Here is a 14954-nt window from a genome sequence, read left to right on the forward strand (position 1 = left end):
GTGTGTGTGTGTGTGTGTGTGAAGCTGCTTCGCTGGGAGATGGAGACAGGGTTTAAGTGGTAGAACTGGCAACATTTCACATCAGACTCTTCAGGATTATTCTTCACCAAAAAGTTGGAACAGTTGAAAGGCTTGGAAGCTTTTGTTCGGCATCTGTCTAGTTTAAATATATGGTATAACATCCCACAGTTTGAATAACACACACACACACACACACACACACACACACACACACACACACACACACACACACACACACACACACACACACACACACACACACACACACACACACACACACACACACACACACACACACACACACACACACACACACACACACACACACACACACACACACACACACACACACACACACACACACACACACACACACACACACACACACACACACACACACACACACACACACACACACACCTCTTCCCGCGTCCATTCGCGATGTCTCGCAGTAACGGTGGTGGACTCATCAGAACATAGAGGGCAAGCTGACCTATCAGAGCACACTGGGCTCACAGGGAGGGGGGGGTTCATCCACACGAGGTCGATTCAGAGCCCGAATCCGATACACATTAGGCGCATTCACACCGCAGTACTTTTCCCACAAAGGTTCATCAGAAACTTAGTTCATGAGGTCTTTAGTTCTCATGAGCTAAGAGCAGATCGCGTCCACACCAGAATAAGTCCCTGAGACTGGATTAGGCAAATAAAGCCGCTGACGTCACTTCTTCTTCGGGTTTACTGGCAGGCCGCAAACAACTTCACGGCGTATACTGCCACCCGAAGTCCCTGGCCAGAAGTCCCCGGAGTTGGGGACTGGCTTCAGTAGACTAGGTTCTACTGAAGCCTTCAGAGTAAATCGCCAGAACGCCGACACCTCCTCATCTCCACCGCTCCCATGTTTTATTTTTTGTTGCCATAAGTTAGTCTCTCTGCGTTTGTGCACTGGGCTAATGCTAATAATGCTACTGCGAGGACAATAAAATGGCGGCTTTACAAAACTTTTTTGAGTTTTATGGGGCGTACCCAGCCAATCAGACATAGGAACCTTTTTCTCCCACGAAAGTACCTGCTCTCTAGCAGGGACGGAAAAGGGGGTAAAAAAGGTTCTGATTAACTAATTTTAGTTCCGGCTCTTTATATATCGGAACAAAGTGCGAAAAGTACTGCGGTGTGAACACGCCTATTGATAACAGCTCCCAAAGTGGGTAGGTCTAAGGACAAAACACTTGCGGCTCCGTGTGTACGGCACCCTATATGATCATTTCATGAAAACGATGACGCCATAGCCCCGCCTCTCCTGCTCACCCTCACGTCAGTGCTGATGCGTTTCACCAACAACAACAATGGCGGATCACAGGGTTGCATTCGTGCTCCAGACCAGTGTTTCCCCTATATCCAAATAGCGCCGGCGCATTTAAAAAAATAATTAAAATAATAATAAGTGGCAACCCTTTTTGATTTTTGATTGTTTGTTATGTGGATTTGTAGTATTTGTGTTACTGTATGTTCAATAAAGGTGACATTTTGAGACATTGCCACTGTATGTACTAGGCCTCAAGATCCTTTCTTGTGCTGGCAGACACATGGAAACATATTGGCGGGGCGCACTTTGCACGCACTAAAAAAAATCCGCGCGCTCCGCGCTCACATTTTGCTGGGCCCACGTGCCTTAGCACCGCTGCTATGACTCCATCCTAGGGGAAACACTGCAGATGCTACTGACCATGATACAGATTTTAGTGAAACATTTACAGCTCCTCTACCACAACCATCAGCAACAATAATAACATAATGATAATAAGAATAATCGTCATCGGTCTTATTCGATGCTTTTGGTGTATTTTGTGGCGAAAGTACAGCGCCACTTACACGCCCGGCATATGTACTACACAGCGTCTCCAGCGGTCTTGTGTGGACGGACATGTTTCTTGAGCCGATTCCGTGCGGACGGAAGACTTTTTTGATATCGAATTTTTTTTTTCTTCCGTATCCGTGTGGACGGGGCCTAAGCCTGTGGCTAAAGAGTACAAGAGCCGAAGAGCCAATACATGAAAACTGGAAACAGCAGCAAAGAAGAAACAGTTTGCTACAAGACACAGAAAGGGCCAAACCTGTGAACGGAGGGTCCGTGTTGGGGCTCTGGAAAAGCTTTCCACTGCTTTAGGATACAGCGTGTTATCTGCAGCAGCGCAGACCGCCCCCTTTGAAGTGAAGCCGAGTCCCTCACTGAGCCCGGGGCACTGGAGGTGGAAGGCTGGAGAAAAAGTAGAGAAAGAAAGAAACGGTGGGTTAAAAACCACACATCGTAGAAATAAACAAAACATGCTCGTTGACTTTCATCTTGTAATCCACCTCAAAGAGTTTATGGCAACTTTGTTTGGAGAGAGATTAGGTCATGTGATAGTTGTCTGCATTTTCTACAGCTTGTTTGGGGAGGCCTTCTTTCCTCACAAGGAGTAATGCAGTAAGCATATGGCGGCCATGTGTGGGAGAGCGATAGGCTGCAGCGGGAGGGGATGAACAAGGGAGACAATCAGATGGTAAAAGTGTGGAAAGTGAATTGACAGAATGTTTGGCTTGCTCCTTCTGTTCACTGCAATTCCCCCTCTAGGATTATCCTCTCTAATAGACTTACAGGCACTTTGACTGAGCCGCCAGCTGCCCCCGTCCCAACGGAAAGCCACCCAGGTCAAATCTGAGGGAGGATATCCTACCATGACAATGCAACACATTCCTCAAATGCCTTTACACCATCAAAATAAAAAAGAGGAAGCACGTAAAATGCAGAAAAATATAATGTAAATCAATCTAAAAACTGTCTTGATTTGGGGCGGGAGGAAGCAGACCGTAAAACATTCATGGATATCTGGTGCATTCATGTCTACTTAAAGCTGTCAAGTTGGGATCAATTCACACAAGATGAATTTTGGAGCGAGAGTAAGCGTGACCCAACCTACTTTAAATTTGATAAACAGTAAATAATTCATCCAGAAGAAAGGGAATGTGGGCCACAGAACTGATCTGCATAACTTCAAACTGACATGATTTTCAGGCAGTTTCTATGTTGGCAAACCGCACCATGAAAGATTTACACATTGTGTCAAATCCAAACACCGTGTTTCAGCCATAAACGGTAGGTTTGATTTGCACTACGTTAAAGATGGAGGGGGAAAATGTTCCGTTAAGGCGTACATTTAAGGGAGAAATAATGATTTTACTGAACTGTGCATGCATATTTTTTAATCAGAATCAGGAAACAGTATGAAGGGCAGACGATGAAGAGCGTGCCAGATAAAGACACCTGCGAGGCAGAGACAAGGACAGCAGCGATCTGGGCTTTTTATCTGATTAAACTGAATTTAGAAATTAATAATAGACGTAATTTGTTGCGGCCCTGTGCCCAAGGATACAGACACTTGCTGCTTTTCCATCAAGACATCTAATCACATACTAATTTAGACAAAAAACCTGGCTGACTGTGTAGGAAACTAACAATACACACTTTCCTTTGTACCACCATTCATTTAACCGCACGTCGGTGGATTTGTCTTTCCCATCCCTCATCAGGCAGATGAAATGCCAGCTAATTACTAATTAGTAGCTATTCAACATTTGACTTTTTAGAGGCAAGTGAACACAATATAATATGCTAATGATCAAGTGATTGGAAATATAAAGCACAAGCAATGTTTTTTGATACATTTTTAAAACTTCTGCTTTGTAACCTGAACACAGAAGAAAACATTTTCCTTTGGACGCTGAATCAAATAACCTTTAAAATCCTACTTTCTTCCCGTCTTGTTCCATTTAGACTTAATTAAATGTCTTGTCTCGTTGCTTTTGTCTGTTTCTAATTGAATTTAAATGCCATTTATGGTCTAATATCTTTAAATGTTCTTCAGTAAAGCACTTTGAGGTGCCTTTTAATGAACTGTGTTATTCTCTAAATAAACTTGCTTTTCCATGCTTAGTGTTCACATAATGGAAAACTAAGCATGACACCCGCAGAAACCAAAACACACAACACAAGATGTATAAAACAATGAAAAAAGGGCGTAATCTAAAAAACAACAATGATAAAAACCAATATAAACCCAGATTTGAGTGACTTGTTAAGGCCTGCTTGTTAAGCAGTCTGACGGGGTCCTGTTGGACCGGCAGACAGCGGGAACCCTCTGACCGGCGGAGATAAAGAAGCCTCCATTCACAGAGACAGCCGTTTCCATGCCAACAGGAGGACCTCTGCTGGGAGAGGCCTCCTTTCAAACGGTTTTCATCCTGCACCTCTGCTGCAGCCTTGGAGAAGGACTGGTGGGCATTAGAGGGGGAATGAGTAGTGGGTGGCAGTGAAGAGATGCAATTGTGTTAAAGCAAGATGGAAAAGGTTTGCGCTGAAAACCCCCCGAGCCTCGACAGGAAATCACACCAGAGGCTGGAGATGGATCTGTGTGCTGCTGGAGATACTTATATCCTTTCACACTGACATAGTGACGTAGTAAAGACCTATGTTTGAGGACAGGCTGAATTCATTATGGCTAAAACAAATGTTCATATTCAAAATCAATTACGAAAGGGAATATTTTAGAATCATATTGATCAATTTCTTTATATACCCTTGATAAATGGTTGAATACAGTATTTGGTATCATTAAAAAAAAAAAAGTGTCATTATTACTTGTTCGGAAAGTAAATGGCTTAATATCTTTTAAATATATTTATGTTGCCGTGAAAACACCCGATTTAAAAAGGGGCCCACATTATGCTCACTGTGACGTAATGTATAAAAGTGCTTTATATTAGTCATACTGCCTGTCCTGAGTCCAGTGTGCTCCGTATTGCCTAAAACGCCTCGATATGTGGGAGAGAAACTCCCTCTGGCGTGAACTTTGGGAATTTAGCTTTTGCAGACCATTCGCATACAAAAATACCGATATAAAAAACATACTAAAAGGTAAGGGAAACCCCCAAATAACATAATAGGGCTTCTTTAAACCACTGCGTTTATTCAAGTTTCTCACTGGAAGCTACATTTGAATGCTAATGTTGAAATGTACCGAGCTTCAACGCAACGTGATGTAACTGTTGCTCAATGGCTGCTAACAACTAATGCTACTCCTCCTGGCGATATTAACACATATTTGCTGATCAAACTGTAGCCTTATAAGGAAAGAAGTAGGCTTCGTCTCGGCAGGTTAATTAGTGCCACGCTGTCAAAAAACAATACAGCTGGTGGGGCTGCCCTCTGTGAAAAAAACTGTCTCTTTATTACATGTACACAAACGTTAAAGGATACTGGGAAGAAATGTGCGTGTTCAGCTCCATTAAACAGAGACGGTATCTCTCCTAGGACACGATAAACACTCTCATACATTATCCCACTGTATCATACAGTCTGCCACGGCATCATTTTTAATACATGCACTATTGACTTGTTATGTCCCAATCTGCAACTTAGTCTCGTCCCCGCACTAAGTCACACAGCGTTCACATTGCAGCCAACATCAAAGCAATATGCCTGGGAGATGCCTCTGTGTTCATTAACCAATTCAGAGCTACATGGCACAGCACTGAATTATTAACGTGCTCCTTGTGCCTCACAGATACAGAGCAGAGGGCCATTCACAGCTGCACAACACACCCACGCTCCGCTGTAGATGCCTGTAAATCTCCAGTTAACCCTGAAAACTCATTAAAAAGTATATTAAAAACGCATAGACCAGAAAATACCATCACAAGATTGATGATAGCAGTATAGACAAGGAAAGTGTACGATAAAACAGACTATAAAATACTATTTATAAACTTTAAAAAAATAAAATACTGAAATTAAAGATGTGTTTAAGAGTGCATGACAAGAGCAAAAACTGAAAGTGCTGGATAACAGCAAGGGTTAGGTGTGAAGAACTTATCATGAATACACATGAGTTACACACAACCTGATTAAAGCCAAAAGTCAGCATGACTTCAATTATTGTTCGTACACAGGTTCTGTGCTACAGGACATTAATAATGAATATCTTCAAACATTACTCTATATTATTATTACCCATTATCACAATTTCCCTCCGGAATTGAACCTCAAGAGAAGCAGCAACTGTGAAATATAGAATAATTGCAAACTTCAATTAACACCACATGTCTTATTAAAATGTGTGTAAGCACCCAGTATCGCTACATGTTGAAGTTGAAAGTATCTATATTTACCACAGCTTCAAATCGACTCAGATAAGGCAATGATGCTACATTCACCCGTTTGCAACTTACGAATGATGCATCACTTGTATATAGACTCTTATGGCACTACTTCTATTCTATTTTATTGTATTTACTTGCACTATTTTACCTGTTTTATTGTGTTGCACTGTTCGAGGAGCCTGGGACATAAGATTTTCATCGACATAACTACACTGTAGCTATGTACGAATGGAATAAAAGCCTTGAATCTTGAATTGAATCTTGAATCTACTGCGCAAGCTAGCGTGTCTCACATTCATGCGGCTATGTGACTAGCAGTATCTAGATCAGGGCGAATCAACCCCCGACCCAAAGACCACAGAACTCTTGGTGCCTGGCCACAACGACACAATATGATACAACAAAAGAGTAATACGTATACAACTTTGTGGACTTGAAACGTTTTTGTTGCAGTTTTTTCTTTGTCATACCTCTCTCTACTACCTCTTGTAAAATGCCCAACAAAAGGATACACATTTTTTACGCAGTTAACAAGTCTGTCATCAAGTACTGAGTTACTTGATCTTTCTGCTTCACACACAATGCATACCGCTATTTTATTGTCTTTTTCCGACACTTAAAATACTGCCAGACCGGTGAAGCCATTTTGGCGAGCTGGTTTTGCCGCGTACAGAGAAAAGTGTCATGTATTTTTACGTCATGCGATCGGCTTTTTTAGAGAGCACCGATCGATCGGCAGAGAGTGAGTATCGGCCGATATCGATCGATCAGAGCATCCCCAATTTAATTATGATAACACACATTTATAACCTCAACACTTTTTATTTGTCTAAACGTTTGCGTGTTAAATGTATGCAAATGATGGTCCCCTCATAAAATCCCTTAATGGAAGTATGAGTCCTTTACAAAGCCTACAAGACGATGCCCATCTTTCTATAGATCTGTAAATGTATTAAAGTTGTAGGGTGCAGGGATGCTGCAAAATCCTTATTTACAGCTCACCATCGAGTAAACTATTGAGTGTATTATGTAATGGCTAGTGAATGCAGAGGAGTTATTTTGGACACCGTAAGCAGGAGCTTTTTTGAAGGAGGTAGGAAGAAAAAGGGCCTGAGGTGTGTGTTTTAATTTACACACATTTGACCTACTTACAGCCGACCCCTTTTTTCCCAGCACTCCTTGATGTTTGTTGTCTGCTGTTGCCCTAAATTCCCGCTTGATGAGATCCTGAGAGGGTTTGTTTTCATGAGATTTCCCGGAGATGGGAGAGCCCTCTCTCTCTTCAAGGTGACTTGAAGCTCCCCACAGAAAATCCCTTTAATTTCCTCTTTCCTTGATCTTACTTTCTCTCGAATGCCTCTGCCCACACACACACACACACACACACACAAATGCTGACGGCAGGCTGGACCTTTGTAGAGCCAGCTCTGCTAATCTTTTTTGATTCTCCTCTTTACGTTGTGTTTCCTTCTCTATTCCCCTGTTTACTAAATCAGTCCCTACACACACACACACACACAGTCTTTCATCGACTTTCTCTCCGCCAATTTCTCCTCACTTTAGCTTTTCTCTCATCTTCCTTCTGTCCTCTCTCCTCCAGAGATCTAAAACATTCTCCTGAAGGACCCCACTATTTTCTGAATTTGTTAAACTACGCTGGATGAAAAAAGCCACCTCCTCAAAGCTTAAATAATTAAAAACACTGACAAGTAAGACCCCGTTTACACGAGAACAAAACGTGTTGGATCTGCAGTTTCTCTTCCGTATAGCCCTTTCATTTACACGAGGCCGTAACAAAACGATAGAAACGGACCCCACAAACGATAACGGGTCCCAAGGTGGATAGATTTGCAAACGAAACGCTCTGGGGGGTCAAACGGCTCTGTGTAATCGCCTATACGATCATTTCCCGATAGATGAAGCCATAGCCCCGCCTCTCCCCACCTCTGCTGCTCACTGCTGTAGCATGGTCAGCTACTGCTAGTGCTACTGCTACTGTCCATGCTACAGATGTTAGTACAACATCTACAGCTCCTCTACCACAACCATCAGCAACAAGTGGACATGAACTACTACATGTTGCTAAATCCACTGCGGGGCATAAACCATAGCATAAACAGAAGAACAACCATGCTCCGGGTTCTTCTTCGCTGCTTTTGGTGTATTTTGTGGCGGAAGTTACAGCGCCAGTTACAGGCCCGGCATGTGTACTACAGCGTGTCCAGCGTTCTCGTGTGAACAGACACGTCAAATTAACCGAATACGTGTGAACGGAAGACTTTTTTGAAAACGCATACTGTGCATAAACGCAAACGTTCCCGTGTGAGCAGCACCTAAGTCCCTCCTGTAACCAGTTCAATTGATCTAAAAAAACAACTTAATTTTCAGTTATCAAGGTTAACAAAAAGGGGTACGCTCCACATCATTTACCAATATAACAGTTTCCCTATAGGATTCAACTTCGTGCTACCATTATCAGTGTTTCCCCTACCACTGCCTTGGAGGGGCGCAGCGTTGGCGCTCCCCCCTGAAATTCAAGGTGTTTTAAAAAATATATATATAGCACCTAAATTGCAACTAATCTATACCTGCTGTCACTTTTCACATTGGACATGTGCTCCTTTATTAAACAAACGAAACGCTTTTATTTCAAGTTGTGAGTTTAGTGTTTTTGACCCTAAGAAACACCGATGCATTAATCAATAACAATAATCCACAGCTCCTCTCTCTGCTCCAGAGGATTTAAAAAAAAATCCCAATGGCACCCCCCCCCCCCGGCTCAGGCAGCACCCCCCAAAACCAGTAAACCTAGGGGAAACACTGACTATGATACTCTCGCATCTGTCTTTGTGCAATAGCTGAAAATGCTAACGTCAACCTAATGACACAAAGACTGTGCCGCTAAAGCCTTTCTTCAACCTGACAATATAAAAGTGCATACTCCCTCTCTCTTCATCAAGCCTCGTTACCTTTAACTGTGCCCTCAATCCGTTACCCTAGCTCCTCTCTTGACTGAGGATGCTCATCAAACCAGTATCATCAATTATCCCAATCCAGCAGATGTCATGAATCACATTATCCAAATGTCCCTTTTACTAAAAAAGTGTTTTGGGTCCCAAAGGCCTGGAGGACTGCCCATTATAATAAACTGCACTCATTGAGTTGCTCAAGCACTCCACTTCAACACAGACGCTCTTCTCTTCAGTCCTCTTCCTCCTGGACCTGTTACACTTCCTCCAAGACGATCCGCCAGATGGTCCTCTCCGTCCGCGGTATCCCCAATGTACGGCAAAATATTGAAACGCCTACACTTTCACTGCCTCTTCAGAAACTTTATTTCAAAACAGAAGTAGCTGCACGTTGTTTTGAAAAGATCCTACTTAAACTGTTTGCTCCAGGTTTCAGTTTTTTCAGATCTTGCCAGAAGTTGCCAAAGCACTGAACGCCAACATTTACATGAAAACAACTTAATATAGCAAAATGGTATGAATTGGGATAAAACATAAACCGAGGGCACACTGGTAGGAAAAGGGTAATGGTCATGCCCTGGACTTCCTGTAGTGCCAGCTTGATGGTCGAGAGAAAATACACAGAGAGGGTTGATTTTGAGGGATAGTATGAACCTCACCTCCTTTATGTGTAGTACATGTAAACAGCGTATTAGGAACCTTGATAAAACGGTATCCCTGTTTTGAAAAACCTGAACTTGCTACCTAGCACAAATGGAACTCTGAATACCGTGTTATGTAAACAGCTTATTCAAGTTTAACATCATTCTCTGTCATGTTTGCAGGTGAATCAAGGGTATAAAATGCAAATAAAAGTATCTAGTATAAACACAACATACCTGGTTAATGTCTGGCAGTGGACTTTTGTTGCAAGTACCAGAATAAACTATATTTCAAGTCAACTCGAGATACTTGAAAAATGTGGCTCTCTCGCATAATGGGCATATTAAATCAGGAGGAAAGAGTCTTCCTCTAAAATAAGTTTGAACAGGAAGTTGCAGTTTCCCCTATTACTCCAAGTGTACATGTTTAGTTTCATAAGTGGGTAACGTTCAGTGGGATATGTGGTTGCCTACAGGAAATATCTTATTATTCCATCTCTACAAGATAAGTTGAATCAGTTAGTCTTAAAATAGCATGCGAGTCACAAATGTGCTTTGGATATTAGTATTTAATTACATAGCGGAGTCTTATCTCCAGGAATGTATGCCACCTGAAACTCTTCCCCTCCATTGACATCCTTAATAACCCATTTTACTCGCACCCCCCTTCATGTTTTGTCAATACGAGCTTCAAAGCCAGGAAACCTCACTGTCCATATGAGAATGGTTTTAGGAAGGCCCTGAGGTCAGTTACACAGCAACAGCCAGGACTGTGGGAATGTGAAGCTTTCCACAAACAAAGTCTAAGATACCCCTCATCTTTCTCTCTCCAGGCCCTGCGGCAACCATCTCAGCCAGAGACATTATATTTCATCACACTGGTCCATGTGAACGGAAAATATACCATTCTTGTCTCAATATTGTCAGCCATAGCTTTCTGTAATCTTCACTTAGTGACAGAGCCTCAACAAATATGTCCCACACAACGTCATACTATGAACTGAAGGGTTATTCATAGAGCATTTTGACTCGTGTGCTAATTTAAAACAAATCTTGTAGCTGCTTGGTTTGAAAATAACAAACAGCCTTTTCTATTCATCACAACGCGATACAAAATTATGAATTAATGTACCATTACCAGACCAACAGTAATGAGAATGTAAATGCCGTTAGGCCATAGCTACAATATTATTTTACATCAGATAAAAAGGGAAAAGGTTCCCCCACTTACAATAGATTCCCAATTCAACCTGTTAGTTCTCTTGTTTTTTTCACACTACCGAATAATTCCTCAAGTGGTGGTCACCAAACAACTGTAGTGATCTAATCTTTTGATGTACATCTAATTACTGCTTTCTCAAGACAAAAAGGAGAAACAGAACAGGCTGAACTCCAGAAAACATAGCTGTTCTTTAAATGTAATAAACAAATGTATTTGTGGCAACTGTAACTAACATGTCGTCCTCATCAGACCTCTTCTACAATCTCTTCTAAGAACAAGAGACACAATATGACACTTAATTGCACTAAAGTATTCATTCCAGTTGATGCTAGGGAACAACAACACTTAACCTTGTTATCTCATTTTGATAAATAGTCAATTCTATTGTGTTTTTAATTTAATTATGGTAGGAGGTCAGAGCTGATTGAAACAACAATATTAAACCTCGAACAAAACGGTGTAGTGTCTAGAAAACGTACAACGTCGCCTATACAAACCAATATAAAAGCGCCGAGACAAATCCCATGTTTAAAGCTTGGTGTGAACATCTTAAATTGACACCATGTCAGAAAAATGTTGACCTCGACCTATGGTTTTATATTAAAACTGCAGAAGGTTTGACATTATACATGAAGGGAAAGCTTTGTTGGAGCCGTTGCAGATCTAAATTGATAAGTAAACAGTAGAGCATCTATTCGGTCTATTCACCGAGTGTAAATAGTGGATGTCTGTGGTTAGGCTTTGGGCGTCACATGGATCTTTACAGTTACACTTGTGTAATCCCTGTGATATAAAAACAGTACAACAATTTTGGGCCCCAAATATGTTGTTTCAAGACATGACTCTTGTATCACATAAAAAGAGACGAATCTAGAGAAAACTGACATCGGTATTTCTTTACTTCCGTCTTTTCTTATCACTTTCATACTGATCATTGTGTAACCTACACATTTTACCATGGTGTTGATGTCACAGACATCAATTGTGGTATTGACCAAGGGACAGATGTTCCTTTTTTGCTATCTCCTTAAGGACAGAATCAGACCTGAGAGGTCAAGTGAATTGAGTTAACTAGCAGGTAGGGCGGGGAGCGATATACTCTCCTGGAGAGGAAACAAGAGCCATGTCAACAACGCCTCTCAAACCGACTAAAGTAGGTTAACCCTGTGCTGGCCGTGTCAATGTGTCATTTGACAAGACTTTACAACCCTCCTCCTGACCTTGGTTTAACAATGGTTAGACAACATTTGGGTGAAATGTTTTCTGTGAGGGGTGCTAATGTGTCTCAATGTTAGTAATGTTTAAATTGAACTTAAACTTAACTGACTTGAAGACTTGAAGAGAAGCACAAGTGAAATATGCCATATATAAGAGAAAATAGGGTGTGAAGAGAAGTGAAACAGAAACTTTATTTTTGTACTTATGTAAAGTAATCCTCATGTTTAGCAACAATTTGTTATGAACAGCTCCAGACTTGAGTTTGTGTGAACACACACCTACAGGTTTGGCTAACCTTAGACACGAAGCGATGAGGTCAAACTCCGGTTAAAAGTGAGTGGGCTCTAGCATTAAACTGTTTATGTGTAGCACATGTAAACAGCGTATTAGGAACCTTGATAAAACAGTATCCCTGTTTTGAAAAGCCTGAATTTGCTACCTAGCACAAATGGAAATCTGAATACTGTGTTATGTAAACAGCTTATTCAGGTTTAACATCATTCTCTGTCGTGTTTGCAGGTGAATCTTTTACTAAGTTAGTCAATAAAACAAAGATGACGTTGGGATGTTGAAAAAACTAGGTTCTACTTGACGCTTAAAAAGCCCAGTGAGAAATTACAGATATTCTTAACAACAAACAGAACAACATCCTCAGCAAGGAGAAAATAAGGTGATTGTTTTAGAAACGTGTGCAAATGACGTATGTAATCAGGTTTTTCAATGCTCTAATGTCAATATCCTTATTCTCTAAAACCAGGAAGAGACGTGCTACTAAAATAATACCGTTTCTAACATATTTTACCACATATTTGTATTGCTTAGCATAGGCAGGAAATATTAAAAGCACCCCTATTATACACCAACCATCAGTACAACATCCAAACAAACTTCTTAAATGATGCAGTAAATTCAACATATTTCAACAAAGACCGGGTAACATAAACTTCGTGAAGGATTTAGTTGAGGACTGTTGTTGCAGACTGGATTGCTTTTGACGATGTGTAACTATAAAACATAATAACCCAGTACAGATAGGTACAGATTGTTGGGCCTATCTAACAATCAGCTACCCACTTATAGAGCTGCTCTTATGCAGTGCATCTATTCAATAAGATATTTAATGTGGTGCTTTACAATGATGCATGTCAATATTTTAACCTCTATCTATCTATCTATCTATCTATCTATCTATATAGCCTGGATCCTGGTCGGGACACCTGATGCCAGGGGAGGGATAAAAGGAGACTAAACATCTGTAACTGTATCTGCCAGGTCTCTAATAAAAAGTCATTCTGAAATTGTGCATGGAAAAACATGCAGTCCTCTGTGCTATCCAAAAGTTTAGCACCCCACATGTCTAAAGCAATCTACAGGCTGCTGTTTTTGTCCCGTGAATTCTTATCATCCGTGTGCCTCCAAGAACATCTGGATTTGGCACAACGTTATACAAGTTAACTTAGCATGGGATCTGCTAGCGTTTAGGACATAAAACGTCTACTATCAAGAGAAACCCCTCAAAGATTCCTCTGCTAAAATGCACCTATATCTTTGTTATGGACAGCAAAACTTAAGATACATAAACCATGATTATCAGGTTTGCTCTCATCACATATTAAAAGCGGTGCATGTGGACTGAACTCCTCGCACTGTGTGAAGCTTTTGCCTCGAAGTTTGTGCAGCTTGTTTAAAAGGAAAAGTTTCAGCGGCGGAGTGAGAGAAAACTCCAGGACTCAGTCTCGTTTCAATAAATGCTGAACATAATTACTACCCATCAAGATCAGGCATAGTTGGCCTGATTCAGAGACGAATAGTAACTTATTTCAAAACCGCTAACAAGCTCCACATCAACAGAAGTGCGTTAAGCAGGCTACTAGCGTTAGCAATGCTAACCAGGCTGAGCTAACGAGCTAGCTGGCTAATGCTAGGCCCACTTCCACTGGTTCATCACTACATTATTCCCCAGTTGTGATCTTGCACTTTGTAATTTTATCCTGTGTTTACCTCAGAAATGCAGGGGTGAAGAAAGACAGCAGGCCTCTCCGGTGAATCCCTCAGGTCGTGTATCCAAAGCCAGATATATCCTTTGATGAAGCTAACGATGAGGTTAAACGCTCCTTCTTCCCACCAGCAGCAAGTCAAGTGTTTGCACCTAAGTAACAGCAGCTAGCACGTTAGCCGGAGGAGCTAACTCTCCTGTGTGATGTTAGCATGCTAGTAAAACACTGCTAACGTTAGCTGCTCTGTTGGTCGACCCTCTGACTCTGTTCTCTCTCTGGGAGACATGTGAAAGCGTCCGATCATTAAACAGGGGCAACACATCCACTGGGACCAAAGAGCGGGCGGGGTGTGAGTGATTTAGCCGTTCACACGCTCCTCAACAGCCGCCTGATTTGTTCGTCTCCTCCTGACTCTCTACCGACTGGAGAGAGTGGCTGTCGCAACGTGATGACGGCACGGTTTTGTTTGGTCGTGGGCGCTCGAATTTGATGTGATGACTCCCTGGATGACATCCATGTGAAAGAATAACACTGTAATAAATGCTGGGTATGTTTAAATATACTACACCTAATACTATAAACAAATCAATTAATGAATAATAAAACAAAACCGAACATTTCACAACAAAGACAATAATTGTAAAATATATAAATAAATATCTGTGGAAATGTGATAAATTAGACAAAT

At 41.5% G+C, this 14954-nt stretch overlaps 1 protein-coding gene across 1 annotated transcript in view; it reads right to left on the minus strand.

Annotated features, from left to right (window-relative positions):
• Positions 1 to 14713, minus strand: part of fbxw7 (F-box and WD repeat domain containing 7) — a 122515-nt gene extending 107802 nt beyond the window's left edge. The window contains exons 1-2 of the mRNA XM_079665220.1: positions 14271 to 14713; positions 2136 to 2278 (exon numbers count right to left, since the gene is read on the minus strand). The gene's annotated coding sequence lies outside the window, so the exon portion shown is untranslated. The remainder of the gene's footprint in view (positions 1 to 2135; positions 2279 to 14270) is intronic.
• Between the last annotated feature and the right edge of the window lie 241 nt (positions 14714 to 14954).

This window comes from Notothenia rossii (assembly GCF_949606895.1).
Source record: "Notothenia rossii genome assembly, chromosome: 1".
Classification (NCBI taxonomy): domain Eukaryota; kingdom Metazoa; phylum Chordata; class Actinopteri; order Perciformes; family Nototheniidae; genus Notothenia; species Notothenia rossii.